Source organism: Miscanthus floridulus, chromosome 19 (genome assembly GCF_019320115.1).
Source record: "Miscanthus floridulus cultivar M001 chromosome 19, ASM1932011v1, whole genome shotgun sequence".
Classification (NCBI taxonomy): domain Eukaryota; kingdom Viridiplantae; phylum Streptophyta; class Magnoliopsida; order Poales; family Poaceae; genus Miscanthus; species Miscanthus floridulus.
Window position 1 is genome coordinate 50113801 of NC_089598.1, and position 15350 is coordinate 50129150.

The window sequence follows — 15350 nt, forward strand, 5'->3', positions numbered from 1 at the left end:
CATGCTTTTGCTTTTTTATTATTGTGAAGATGGCCACATGGGCTTCTGCGTGTGTTTTATCTACATTGTGCATCCAATTACCGGCTAATTTAATAGTGTACGTCTTACTCTGTCAGTATCTGTGTTCTCTACTTACATTACTCACGTACTAGTCACGTACTCCATAGTAGTTTAGTTCGGCTTTGTGTTCAATTAAGATGTATACTGTCATCGATAGATGCTACCAGCTAGGTAGAGTACTGTCATTGATCGATAGATGATATATTGTAAGTGAGTGAAAAATTTCCTTCCTACACTTGAATTTTATGAGCATGTTATAAAAAAAAGATTTAGGTGTTTTAAAGGATCTCCACATCCCGATTCAAGATGTAAGAATCGTGTGAAATATTTCTTCCTCACAACCGATTCTTTTTTAACATGGAAATAAACTCCATTACTCTTCAACCGGCGCCAAATCTTTGGCGACCAAGACCTGAATACAAGAGGGCATATTGTCCCTAACCAAGTACGGGCCAGAACCCAGGCTAGCCCCTAAGCAAGCAAGACCATGTGCTTACAAAGTCGAGGATCATGGGAAATTGATCTTGATACAAAATTAGAAAATAAATAAAAGATCTTTAAGCTCCCAAATCAAGCCACACGCCGAGCTTCGATCGGTCCAGGGACGGGGAGGTAGCTGCATGCACCACTGCTACTGCATCTGTCGCCAGGATCAGTCTCTCTGTACTCCCAACTCAGCTGCTCGCTGTAACGCCTGGAGACAAGCAATGATCTCCGTATGAATTGGCTCGAGAGCCGTCTCCAATTTGCCAGAGCTTATCACCCTTCCCTCTTCATCACGTAACACAAAGCCCCATCCCCTGAGCATGATTCGGGACTGGAAGCTCCATCGCAATTGGCTTTGACAAAACCAGCAGGTGGACGCTTCCAAGCCTCTCTTTCTGCTTCAGCACAGCAGTCTCCGGACTTACTGATGTAGGGAGGTGAATTCATCAGCGTATGAGCGAACCAGGTGAGCCAGGTGCAGATAACTTCTAGGTGTCTCGCTAAGGATGGAAAGTGGAAATGAATATCCGAATTATTCGATATCCGTATCCGCTAAAACCTATAATATAGATATCCATGTTCATATCTGTATGGATGAAAGCGGGAACGGGAAATTCCCGTACCGACCGACACCGAATACCGAAATTCCCGACCGAATATCATTTTCGCGGGAAAAACGGATTCGGGAAGAAATCCGGGAAAATACGGCGAATCCGGGGTCGAAATCGGTTAGAGTGATTTCCCGACCGAATTAGCGGTTCCCGTATTTGTTCAGGAAACTACCGCAGGAAATTCCTGTTTTCAAGGCCTCCCATGCAAACGGCCCAACACACCCCGCCGGCCCGTCCAAACCCCACGCCGCGCGGTCACATCCGCCCGCAAGGCTGCAAGGGTCTTTCAACTCGCCCAGTCGCCCGCACGCCGCAAACCCTAAGCAGCCGCTGGGCCAACCCCAAATCCCCAATCTTCGGCTTCGGCAGTCTCTCTGAACTCGCTCGCACGCCGCCCGCCGCAACTCGCCCGCGCCGCATTCCCTCCTCTCCGGCTCTCCCTCTCAGACTCTCAGTCTCTCTCAACTCTCAAGCGCCTCTCCTCTCCTGGGCTCCTGACGCCTGGCGGCCTGGCCTCCCTCGGTCCCTCCTGGTGCCTTGCCTGACCGGTGGCCGCCGCCGTCCGACGAGGCGACAACAGATCCACGACTTGGGGGGCTAGGGAGGCAGGCCGGACGCCAAAATGAAGCCACCACCAAGTGAGCAAGCTTCTGGTTCTGCATCTGCCTCATCCGCCTCCAAGCGCCGCCTCTTCCTGGAGCCACCCCCGCCGGTGAACAGCAGCACCCTCGCGCCTTTTCCAACGGCAGGTAAAGATGTGTGAATTAGTGTATGTTTCATTTGTTGGCAAAGATGTTCGATGTGTGAATCACTACATGGGATTGCTTGTTGTTAGGGATGAAACTAACAGATGAATATTGTCCCCTTGTGTTTTATTGCTTGTGTGTTAGATGAAACTATCAAACTAACAGATGCATGAGTAAAAGTAATTGAGTAAGGTCCAATTGCTACTATCATTTTGATTCCCAAATGAATGTTTTAGATTCATATTGCAATTGCAACCAACAGATGCTACTGTCATTTTGATTCCAATTGCAAAGGCCTTCGCTTATTCCTGCCCCTCTTGCTGCGGAAGGTTGCGAACCTGATGAACATTTTGAATATAGCCCTCATCTTTTGGGCATCGAGTTTTAGTTCACTCTCATGTTTGTGTTTGATTCTTTCCCTAAGCTTACCTTTCTAGCGGGCAATTTGAACCCCCTTATTACGGACTACGGCTGCTGTTTTTTTTATTCCAAAAGCTCACCTCGGCGACTTTGGTCATTGGTTGCTTGGTTGCAATTGGAATCAAAATGACAGTAGCAATTGCGACTTTGGTCATTCCCAAACTAACAGATGCATGAGTAAAAGTAATTGAGTAAGGTCCAATTACTTTGGTCATTTTGATTCATACTGGTGTCTTAGATTCATATTGTTGTGTTCTATTCTTGTCTTGGCAGGATCTAAGAGGTCAAGTGAAAGCCCTGGTAATTGTGGTAAAGATCTTGGTATATGTCTGTCTGTATCATCTGCAAGTGCAACTCCTGCATCTAGTCCAAGTCAAGGTGGCAGTGCTGCTGCTGGTGGCAGTGGTTCATGTTCAGGTGGTGCTGGTGGCAGTGGTTCAGGTGGTGCTGGCCTAGAAGGTGCTGGTGGCAGTGGTGCTGCCATTGCAAGTGACATACGTGCTGCTAGTGCGAGTGATCTAGGTGCTGCTGTTGCAAGTGACATAGGTGCTACTGGTGCAAGTGATAGAGGTTTTGTTGCTGCTGGAACAAGTACTGCAAGTGCAATCAGCGTTGACGGTGATGAGCCTGTGCAAGAGGGAGATGTACCTTGTGGAAAGAGGCACAAGAGGTGCACATCCAATGTATGGCAATACTTTACAAAGAAGAGAGTGGTCGTTGGGGATAATGGCAAGACATATGTTCAGATGTGGGCTTATTGCGATTGGCCCAAATGCAATCACAAGGGCAGATGTGAGAGCAACTACGGAACAACTGGATTTTGGACCCATCTGAGGGTGGCACATAGTATAGTGAAGGGCCAGCAGCAGCTCAAAGTGGAAAAAGATGGGGGGAAAGACATGACTATTGTGGTACCATACAAGTATGATGAAGAGGCTAGCTTGAGAAAGTTTTACTTGGCAATAGTCATGCATGAGTACCCATTTAATATATCTGAGCATGAGTATTTTGTTGATTTCATCAAATCCCTGCGTCCTACCTTTCCAATCAGATCTCGTGTTACCATTGAAAGCTCTAGTTTGGTTTTGGTGAATTGATGAAACCCTAAGTGCTAACCTAGTTTATCAAGTGATCAAGATATAGGTAGCACACTTCAAGTTGCGAAGCAAACAAAGATCATAGCATGATGAAGATGATGTCATAGTGATGATCAAGTGCTTGGACTTGGAAAGAAGAAAGAGAAAAACAAAAAGCTCAAGGCAAATGTATAAACCATAGGAGCTATTTTGTTTTGGTGATCAAGACACTTAGAGAATGTGATCACATTTAGGATTGATAGCCGTACTATTAAGAGGAGTGAAACTCATATCGGAATGCGGTTATCAAAGTGCCACTAGATGCTCTAACTCATTGCATATGCATTTAGGATCTAGTGGAGAACTAACACCCTTGAAAATATTTGTGAAAAATATGCTAACACATGTGCACAAGGTGATACACTTGGTGGTTAGCACATTTGAGCAAGGGTGGAGAAGTTAGAAGTGAAAACGAGTTAGTGTCGCTGGTTATACAGTGACCGGACGCTGGACCTCTGAGGGACCGGCGCGTCCGGTCATGTGTAATAGTGAGATGCTGGCGTCGGTCATATGACCGGACGCTGGGTCGCTCAGCGACCGGACGCTGAAGGGTTGCGTCCGGTCATGTTGTCGGACGGCACAATAATTAGGGTTAAGCACCGGACGCTGGGTTGTGTCCGGTCAAGCATGACCGGACGCGTCCGGTCGGCAAAAACATGTTTTGGACCCTTACTGTAAACGACCGGACGCTGAGGGTCCAGCGTCCGGTCAACTCTATTGGAGCATCCGGTCAACATGTCGATCGTTGAGATCAAACGTTCACTGTTGAATGCAAGAGACACGTGGCCGCCATCGGGCGACCGGACGCTGAGGAGCAGCGTCCGGTCAGTAGGACCGGAGCATCCGGTCACCCCGATCAGTGCCCAGTGAAGGGGTACAACGGCTCTATTTCATGGGGGCTTCTATTTAAGCCCCATGGCCGGTTGTAGCTCACAACTCTTGACCATTTGCATTGACATAGCAACCTTGTGAGCTTAGCCAAAGCCCTCCCACTCATCTCCATCATTGATTCATCATCTTTGTGAGATTGGGAGAGAATCCAAGTGCATTGCTTGAGTGTTTGCATCTAGAGGCACTTGGTGTTCGTGTTTCGCTGTGGGATTCGCTTGTTACTCTTGGTGGTTGCCCCACCTAGACGGCTTGGAGCAGCGAGGATCATCGAGCGGAGGGTGATGATTGTCTCCGGCTCCGATCGTGGTGATTGTGAGGGGTTCTTGACCTTTCCCCGGCGGAGCGCCAAAAGGTACTCTAGTGGATTGCTCGTGGCTTGTGTGATCCTCTCTTGTGTTGGTTGTGCGGCACCCTATTGAGGGTTTGGCGTGTGAAGCCAATTAGCGCGTGAACCTCCAAGTGAGTGAATCGCCACAACGAGGACTAGCTTGCCGGTAAGCAAGTGAACCTCAGTAAAAATCATTGTGTTCATCATTGATTCCGAGGTGATTGGTCTTCATTATTATTCATCCTTGTGATTGATTGGTTTCTTCATCTACACGGCAGTATAACCTTCTTGATCACTCTCTTTACTTTACCGCAAACTAGTTGACAAGCTCTTTAGTGTAGCTAGTTGTGAGAGCTTGCTTGCTTGCTTGGTGTGGCTCTTTAGTTAGCCTTTGAGAGCACACTAACATAGAATAGTGTCATAACTTTTGTGTGAATAGACACTATCTAAACTAGAATTGTGGTAGGTGGCTTGCATTTTGAGTAGGCTAGCGCAACACTTGCTTCACCTCATAATTGTCTAACCTTTTGTTAAGTGTTGTTGTACAAATTTTTATTAGGCTATTCACCCCCCTCTAGCCATTAGGACCTTTCAACCATTAGGAAAGAAATTATGAACATGTTATTAGCTGAAAAGGAGAGGTTGTATAGCATGTTCAAATCTGTCTCTTGTCGGTTTAGTGCCACCATGGACATGTGGACTTCAAATCAGAACAAGTCATACATGTGTGTAACTGTACATTGGATAGATGACAATTGGTGTATCCAGAAAAGGATTGTGAACTTTGTGCATGTACAGGGCCGTCATACTGGTACAAAGCTCTCTGAGACATTTACTGAACTTATGGTTAAGTGGTATATTAACAAGAGAATGTTTGCTCTGACCTTGGACAATGCATCAGCAAATGAAGTAGCAGTCAAAGACATCATCTCTGATCTAAGGGCCAATGCTAGTTCAACGGCTTTGATATGTGATGGACTATTCTTCCATGTGAGGTGTGCTTGTCACATACTGAACCTTGTTGCTAGGGATGGTTTGAGTGTAATCACACCCATAATTGAGAATATTAGACAACTAGTTCTTGCTGTCAAGGGATCCCCATTGCAATGGGAGGAGCTCATGAAGCGTGCAACTGAGTGTGGGCTGGATACAAACAAGAGTCTTTCACTTGATGTGTCAACCAGATGGAATTCCACGTATTTGATACTTCGAGATGCTTTGTACTACAAGAATGCATTCATGAGGCTTAAATCATCAGATCACCGTAGGTATGAAAAAATCACTCCTTCTCCTGGTGAATGGGCCATGGCATTTAAATTGTTCCAATGCTTGAAGAAATTCTTTGATCTCACTGAACTGTTGTCTGGTACTTTATATCCAACTGCAAATCTGTTCTATCGAGGGTTTTGTGAGATAAAGATTTTACTAGATGAATGGTCTGTTTGTCAAGATATCACTATTAGTGCAATGGCTACTTCTATGAGTAGAAAGTTTGAAAAATATTAGAAGAAATCATCCACTACACTTGTTGTTGCCTGCTTTCTAGATCCTAGATATAAGAAAAGGCTTATCGAGTTCTACATGAGAAAATTCCATGGCATCTCATCTCAAGTTCATGTTGATGAACTTGTTGATGTCATGAAGAAATTGTACCAGTTCTATGCTGCTGCTGCTCCTTCATCTTCAAGGCCTAAAAGTGGATCAAATGATCCTAAGGGTATATATACAGATAACATGTTAGTGGACAGTGGAGATGATGAACAAGAGAACTTCTTGTATGAGTCTAGTGGGCATGGTGCTGATGATATGAATGAGCTGGACAAGTACATGGCAGATTCGCCTCTGAGGCTCAGTGGTCAGTTTGATATCTTGGCATGGTGGAAGAACCAGACCGATGAGTATCCTATTCTTTCAAAAATAGCTCGTGATTTGCTAGTTGTACAAGTCTCAACTGTGGCTTCTGAGTCTGCTTTTAGCGCTGGTGGACGTGTTGTTGATCCTTTTCGTAGCCGCATTGACCCTGAAATGGTTGAAGCTTTGATATGCATGAAAGATTGGGTTGCTACAGAAAGAAGAGGTTAGAAAAGCATCTTAGTTTTAGTTGTACAATATTTTATCATAATCATGTTTGCTGATATATGAGTCTTGGCTTACTTTGAATTTTAGATAAGAAGATTGGTTCTATTGTTGGCGATCTTGAAGTTATTGAGGCCCTTGTTTCAAAGCTAAACATTGAGGTATTGTCAATTGAGTTATCTAGTCATTTTGCTACATTGTTTGTTATATATATGTTGCAGTTGTACGTGGCTGTGGCTGTGTAGTGTACTAGAGTTCTAATATTTCTAGTATTTATACATTGTGGCTGTGGCTGAGGCCCTTGTTTCAAAGCTGAACATTGTGGCTGTGGCTGTGTATATTGTCAATTGAGTTATCTAGAGTTCTAATCTAGGGGAAAGGATAATAATTCTAGTATTTATACATCACTTGATAGACTGTTAGGAGTTTTTGGGAAATCTAAATAAGCACAACTTAGAAATCAAGTAAGTATGAAACCAAAAAAAAAAACTTACCTAGAAGTGAATTAACACCCTTAAAATTAAAGCATCTTAAAAATAAAGATTCTATTAAACTTAAGAACTTTATGTGTCATGCATCTGCTACATATGCTTCCTACATATATCTTGATTTAGAATAACAGAGGGACAGAGCTTCACCCTTGTCTATGATTTTGCATATTAGTTGTAATTAGTTATAGGCAAATCGAATGTGCACCTCATTTCCGGTTAACATCATGCTAACATGATAAAAGTTTGACAATTGTAGTATCTTGTAGTGTACTATATTGTAGTATCTTGTAGTGTACTAGACTACTAGTGTTTACTCTAGAGTTCTTATCAGAAAATTTTCTTTCCAACACTGATGCCTCATATTTTTTTTAGGACGACGATGTCACGGACAGCGATGACGAAGGAGATGGACCACATGGAGATGATCTGGGCTTCTTTGACATGTAGTGTTGTTTGCTTATGATTTGTGTGTTTGGCTGTTGGCACTTGGCAGCTGGGCATGTTTTATTTTTAATCTGGACTTGTACTTGTGAGTTGAGTGTTGGACCAGTAGGTTGTCTCATTGTCTCTTGTCTGTGAGTGAGTCGAGTGTTGGACCATTGCCTGTGTGTGGTTGCCTTGCCTCATTGACTGTGAACTGTGATGTACTGTTGTGACTTGTGTGCTATGTGACTGTTGCCTCATTGCCTGTGAGGCTATGAACTGTGATGTACTGTGTGTGGTTGCCTTGCCTCAAGCTGTGGTGTGGATATGTAACATATGTTGTGTCATTCTATGTTGCTTTCATCCGTATATGCATGGTTGCAATTATTGCGTCAAGCTAACTGTTTTAAGTGATTACATGTATATCGATGTTCCCGTTTTTGTGTTATCGATTCCCGATCGTAATCGACACGTTCCCGATCGAAGTATTCCGTTCCCGATATCCCGTAATATCGAATTCGTTTTCCCATCCGGCTTTCCCGTTCCCGCCACCGTTCCCGGTCATATAATGCAAGAGCGGGAATGGTTACGCTGTTTTCCCGACCGTTCCCGACCGTTTTCAACCCTACATATCTGTTTCTAATGTGGTAACTAAATGGATATATCCGAATTCGTTTTCCAGCGTTTTTCTCTATCCAATTCTAGATCTGTATTCGTTAATATTCGACAGTATCCGTATCTGCAAAGGAAACAAGGTATCATAAACCTATTTAAAAGTTTTCAATGCATTGGAACCATTTAATAGTGCATCTATAAATAACTTTTAGTATTAATTTAAAATTATAAATGATACATAAAGATTAAATTAATTTTAGTATTTTTCTAATTTAGTTTAAACCTAATATATTTGTTGTTTTAGATTATTTGAATACTTTAGTTTATTTATTTGTTGATATAAATTATTTTATATAATTTCTATTTTATGATAGTTATTTATATATTTATATAAATATAATATGGGTCCTAGGCTCCCAATAGCTAATGGAGAGCCCCAGCCAGCCACCCCAACCAACCCAATTATTCATGTCCACGAAGTTGACGCGTGCGTGCAGGTACCTACGGAACCAGCTAATTCGGATGCATAAAATCTCATGTCAAGCTGTGCAGGAAAGTATTTATCGTGACATTGCATAGAAATCAGTAGTTGAATAATTTAAAATTAACACCCGGTTCGCTTGGACTTGATTGGCTTATAAGCCGTACTTTTTCAGTTAACGAACAATATTTTTCTCACACCAAATCAGCCAACAGTACTGTTAGCCATGGCTTATCAACCAAACAAGCCCAAACGAATAGAGCGTAATTCATTATCGCACAGAAACCTCTCGCACAAGCAGGACTTCTAGCTGACATAACCTGACAAAGCTGACGCAAGCGTATGCACACATCCAATGCAATTTCTTTTGTTTTTAAATTATAATTCCTTAAAGAAACATCCGATTCAAAAACAATTTTCACCATTGAACTCTTAACATTTTTGTGCACGATTCAAGATCCATTGTGAATATTTTTTTTAAAAAATAAAATTCATAAATTTGAAATTTGAATCACGACACGTGATGACCAATTGGATGCATAGAACCAATGGTCAAGATGCGCAAAAAAAATTACGCCGACGTTGCAAAAAAATTAGTAGTTGTATAAATAAAAATTAATTTTATTATCACGTAAAAACCTATCTGACGGCCATGATTGCCACCACCAACATCGTGCGAACATTGGAACAATGAATAGAATTGTATAGAAGCCCACAGATTAGTGTACCAACAATGTATATAGTTGTATATAAACCCACAAATAATTGTTCCAACAATATATGTCGAAGTGTTCTAACAATACATAGAAAAGTGCTCCAACCATATACATAAATGTGCAGAAATGCACAGATAACTGCTCCAACAAAGTATACAAATTTGTTGTAACAATGTAAATAATACATACCAAGTTACAATTTAGTCATACATAGAAACTTATGCACACAAGCATAAGAACACAAAACCAACAAACAAAATCAAAGCAAGTAGACGCCATTGAGAGGTAGGGAAGGGGAAGATGCGCCGCCGCGTGGGAGGGAGAGGTGGTGATGTGGTCGCGCGCAGATCCACCATTGGGAGGTCGGGCCGCCGATCGTGGAGAGGGTGGACGAGTGCCACCGGTCGTGGACAGGTTCGCCGCGTCCACCGGTCGGTGGAGCAGGGATCCGATGCCGCCACAACAGGGGGTATTGGGACCGACGAGGGAGCAGGGGAAGGCCACGCAGAAACATCCTTCCAACCATCCTACATCACAACAAAAGTATAGAAACATGTTTTAGCAGGCGCAGAAACCTTACAGTGGCAAAAGAAAGACATAGAAACAAGTTTTTAGTACGTGCAGAAACTTTACCACCATGTTCGCTTGATCGTTTCTGTGGCTTATAAGCCGACTGATGCTGTTTTGTTGTGAGAGAAAAACATTGTATCATGGCTAATAAGCATGGTTGATACGATCAAGCGAACAAGGTGTATAGCGACAAGAAAGCCATGTAAACATGTCACAAAAATCTATTATGGAACCCAAACCTTGCCTCCCACTTGGGCGAATGTATAATTATAGAGAAACAATGCATAGAACCGAATAAAACCCTCTCCTGTGGGGGATTATTTTATCCAAAACCATAACAGCCCCAACCCAAACCATTATTCTCACTTTGGAACGTATAATTAATAGAGGAACAGTACATAGAACCCAAAATACCTTTCCTTCTAGGGGATTATTATACCAGGATCATGATGGCCCCAACCCAAACAATACATAGAACAATGTATAGAATTGTGTACCAAGAAGTGCACAGATAGCTGCTACAACAATATATAGAATGTGCTACAACAATGTATAGAAATTTGTTCCAATAATGTATAGAATACATATCCCCCATGACCAAAAATTAAGACTTCAATTTTATTGCACATCATATTAGGGAGAAGCATAAAAACAGCAATGACAAATCACAGAAAGTTTTGAGTATACGCATAGAAAAGTGATAATCATATACCATGCATAGAAAAAATTCACTAGCATCAAAATCCACCTATTCCTTTGTCGTGCTGGCCACACCCACGCCGCGAACTAGATCCCTGCAATCCAACACTGTATGGTGGCAGAGCAACATGAGCATGAACTAGCTTCCATGGAAAACAAGAAAAAATCAAGAACACAAGCATGCAATTTGTACTTCCGCAGGTCCACACCACGTGCCTATGCTAGATCAGGGCATAGAAACATGTTTTAATAGGCTAAGAAACCTTACAGCGGTAAGAAAGGCATAGAAACATGTTTTCGCATGCGTAGAAACCTATTCATGAAATCTATGTCAACTACATTAATGCAAAAATCATGACCAAAAATCTGGGAAAAAATTATAGCTTTTTTTATTGAATTTGTGTCGCCCTCGCAGCCATCGACAAGCACTAATTGCAACCAAGCAGAGCACAAAAACACTAGCACAAAAACATAAATTTCTAGAACTAGTGGCCGGTATATTGCACTCACCATCCTCCACACATCTCCTTGCCATGGTGAGCACTCTCTATCCAGCGAAGCTCTCACCAAAGCACATGCACATGCTTGCTTACACGGATGGCTCAAGAAGCATAGAAAAAAAAAAAGCAATCGCACAGAAATATGGGATTTCAAACGTGCTAGCGTCGCTTCTGGCCGTTGTGCTAGATGTGTCCTCGCCTAGAAGCTCATCAACACCACAGCATTGGTCGTGTTCTCCAGTAGGCTGGTCATCCGATTTGCTGGCCAAAAAGACACACCAGATCAAAACTAAAAATTATGCATGCAAAAAAAGTAACTAAAGGAAAACAAAAATATTTTTTTGTGAACAAAACTAACATCGGTCAGGAAAAAACGGCATAGAAACATGTTTTAGCATGCACAGAAACCTTACAGCGGCAAGAAAGACATAGAAACATATTTTAACAGCAAAAGAAACATGTTTTAGCATGCACAGAAACATATTTCATACATGAGCTGAAAGTGCAACTTAGAGAAATAATGGCCAGAAATCCTCATCCCTCCACACAAGTCAAAGCATAAAAGGTATCTGTTGATTAGAAAACAGAATATGTATAGACTAATGTGGTACTACAGAAAGGAAGCAACCATCGATTGTGAGCTACAATTAAAATTTCTGGACGCATCATTAGGAACAGATTGACGGATTTGTATGCATCAAACAAGAGAAAAGAAAAGATATCAATTGCGAGCTGTAATTCAAAATTATTCAAGGCATTAAATATCAGAGATGAATAAACAAATTAAAAAACCTATCTGCAGGTCTGCTCACCAGCAAAGCTCTCGCCATAGGGTCGCGCAGGTCACAAAGGTCACGCGGTTGTCCAGTTGCTCACCAGCGAAGCTCTCGCCATGGGCTCTGACAGAGAGATGAAGGGGCACAAGTAATAAAACCTGGTGGATCTTGACGAAGATAGGAAGGAGTCCAGCTAGGGAGGAGGAAAGGATGCACCTTGTCGATCTGCTCGCTCTTCATTGCAAATCATATCAAGGAGATGCATACAAAATCAGAATCAAGCGCATAAAAATCCTGCTTGCATGCGTTGGTAGCTCTTCATTTCCTGCAAACCACTTATTCATACAAGGCATACAAAGTTTCAATCAAAACTGGATAGAAAATTCATTGCACATCCATACCTGCACGTACATGACCACCAAGAGATCCTCAGCAATCAGTGATGCCGCATCACCTGCAGCCAACAATAATGTATAGAAATGTGCTCCGATAATGTATAGAAATGTGCTCCAATAATGCATAGAAATTTGTTCCAACAATGTATAAAAAGAAGCATGAATAAGAATAACTCACGATATGCAGTGAAAGATTGTTGCAAGACGATGGCCTCCTTGGCCTGGACGCAACGCCTTGCTGCAGCGAGCAATCGAAAGAAAAATAATTTTTTACAAGCTATTACTGTTCAAGAGACAGAACAAATCGAAAAAAAGAACGAATCAGCTACATACTGCTGTTCAATCAGACGTAGAACAAATCGATGATGATGGCAGAGCGATCTCGTGCAGAACTAGCCGCAGGTCTCCTTGACACGGGCCGTGGACCTGCTGGGGGCTGACCGACTGGCACAGAGATCGACTGGGGAGGGAGGAGCGCCACCAGGGAGGGAGGAGCCACCGGGGTGCATCAAAATAATTACCTATTCATAGAAACTTATGCATTCAAGTGCAAAAAGCAAAATTGTCTCTCGCTGGATGCATCAATATTCTGAATCAAAATTGCATAGAAACCTTGGTTGCTCACTGGAGGAAAGCAATTGTGATGTAAATAAAAAATCAGAAATCAATCGCATAGAAACCATTTTATCAGACACGCGCAATCAGCCATTGAAATCTTACAGAAATCTCATCAAGCAACGCACATCACAGGTTCAGGCGTCTGCCCATGCGAGGCCAAATCTCGTAGCGAACACCAACAGCTAAGAGGGCAAGTGCGTTTTCCCTCTCTCTTCAAGATTGCATCGCACCTGCATTTTGGATCACCAAATAAAGCTAATTAATTGCACGGAACTTTGAAGACCATGAATAGAATGGAAATCTCACGCAGAGGAATGGCTGCTGCTTGCCGTTGCACGGGATGGCCACGTGGACACCTTCCGCACGGCGTGGACACCTTCCGCACGGCGTGGACGCGTGGAAATCTCACGCACGGAACTTTGAAGTGCAAGGCGCCGTCGTGGACACCTTCCGCACACGGTCGCCGCGCCGTCACCGCGGGGAGGGCCGCACCGTCGCCACTGCAGCTGCTGGGGCCTGCGGAAGATGGGCTTGCCGCCGCCTGGGAAGGAGAAGGGCTTGCCGCCGCCTGGCAAGGAAAAGGGCTTGCCACCGCCTGGCAAGGAACGCCGCTCGAGGCCGCAGCAGCGCTTCGTGGGCGCCGTGACCCGGAGCGCCGACTCGTCGCGCCTCCTGCAGCCCTCTACTCGGCCCCCACACTGCCGCTTGGCGGACCCCACACCTGCCCCGCGCCACCCCTCGGCTTAGGGACGGGACCACGCGGCCCTCTGCCGTGCGGCATCCAGCGCCGCCGCCGGCTGCAACTCCCCGAGCGAGCCCCGTTGGACGCACGGCCGAGGAGGTCCGCGCCACCGCCGCCGACTTTGAGGGGAGGAGGCGCTGCCTCTAGCTGCCGTCGTCGAGGTGGGGGAGGAGGGCGCCGCCGCGAGATCCAGAGGGTACCCGTGCTCGTCGCGAGATCCAGAGGGTTCCGAGGTCGCGTGCCACCGCGCGCGTGAGGAGAGGGGGCGGCGCCGGTGGGGGATGGAGCCGCCGGGGGTGGGCGATGCGCCGCCGGGTGGGGATGGAGACGCCGAGTGGGTCCGGGATCCGCCGGGTGGGTGCGATTTCAAAATGAACGTGTAGAGAGTGGGTCCGCCGAGTGGGTCCGTTCGCATGATCTTTAACCCGGCTGGATCCGTTTTTTTTTTTTTCGAAACAGTATTTTCTTCTTACAAATTCCTCTAGAATTTCTCCAAACTATCCAAATTCCTCTAGAATTCCTCCAAACTATCCAAATTCCTCTAGAACCATACTATCCGAACGGAGCCAGAGAAAGGAGGAAGGCTGGTTTGGTTCAGTGCAACTAGCTCAGGTGGGGTTGGGCAGGTTGATGGATGCTGGTCCGGTGGAACCGGGTAGATGCGGTTTCCGCTAATTATTGAAAGCCCTAAACTCCCAATAACATATATAAATATAATATTGATTAATTAATTGATATTTCAATTATTAAATAATTATTAATAACTATATTGTTTTTTTAGTTATCCTTGTCTATGTTATATATACAAATCATTTATAATTTTGTAATTCCAAAAATATTGATAAAGCAAAATGGCTATTTGTTTTCTACGCTTTTTATTTGATTTTTTTCACTTGACCTATTATTTTAATAAATATTATCCATTATAATTTAGTTTACTTCGATATTGGAGATTATTAGAAGTGTACTTTTGTTTAGTGAACTTCAATTAATGATGAACTAGTAGTAAAATTTTATTTATATATGTTGAATTTAATAATATACACTTTGAGTTGAATCGAGTAAATATCCGAATAGAAATCCAAATTTGAGACATCCGTTTTGTATTTGTATTCAAAAGTATTCGTATCTGTATTCGTATTCGAATTAAAATATGGTAAAAGGTGGTATCCGAATCCGATTCCATGCGAATCTGATCCGTTTCCATCCTGATGTCTTGCCCTCTCGAATAGCGCATTTTTCGGACGACCATATATAAAGCAGCACTATAACTTGTCTCTGAATATCACTCTTCATTTTCAGAATCTCCTTGATCACTTCTTTGGCTGAGGAGAGGAAAGCCATGGAGCTGCAGACCTGACGGGCCTGTTTGGAACGCAGGAATTTCACAGGAATTGCGCAGGAATTTCACAGGAATCAGTTCATTTTCATAGGAAAAAGTACAGGAACGGGAAAAAATCCCGCATTCCAAACATGCCCTCATTTCCAATTCATTCCACACCTTAGCAACATGCTTGCACTTGAAAAATAAATGAGCTCCATCTTCATCAAGTCTCCTACATAAGCAACA

General features: G+C 43.5%; 1 long non-coding RNA gene across 3 annotated transcripts; it reads right to left on the minus strand.

Moving 5' to 3' along the window:
- Positions 1 to 9532: 9532 nt before the first annotated feature.
- On the minus strand, positions 9533 to 14149 carry LOC136528464 (uncharacterized). Of its 3 annotated transcripts, none has more exons than XR_010777091.1 (10): positions 13368 to 14149; positions 13164 to 13268; positions 12754 to 12941; positions 12599 to 12658; positions 12427 to 12479; positions 12242 to 12350; positions 12062 to 12148; positions 11260 to 11510; positions 10763 to 10857; positions 9533 to 10007 (listed from the first exon to the last, which is right to left on the minus strand). It is a non-coding gene; the product is annotated as an uncharacterized lncRNA (long non-coding RNA). The 3 variants fall into 3 exon arrangements; XR_010777089.1 differs by having other exon boundaries at positions 13141 to 13268; XR_010777090.1 differs by having other exon boundaries at positions 13141 to 13268; positions 13345 to 14149.
- Positions 14150 to 15350: the final 1201 nt, after the last annotated feature.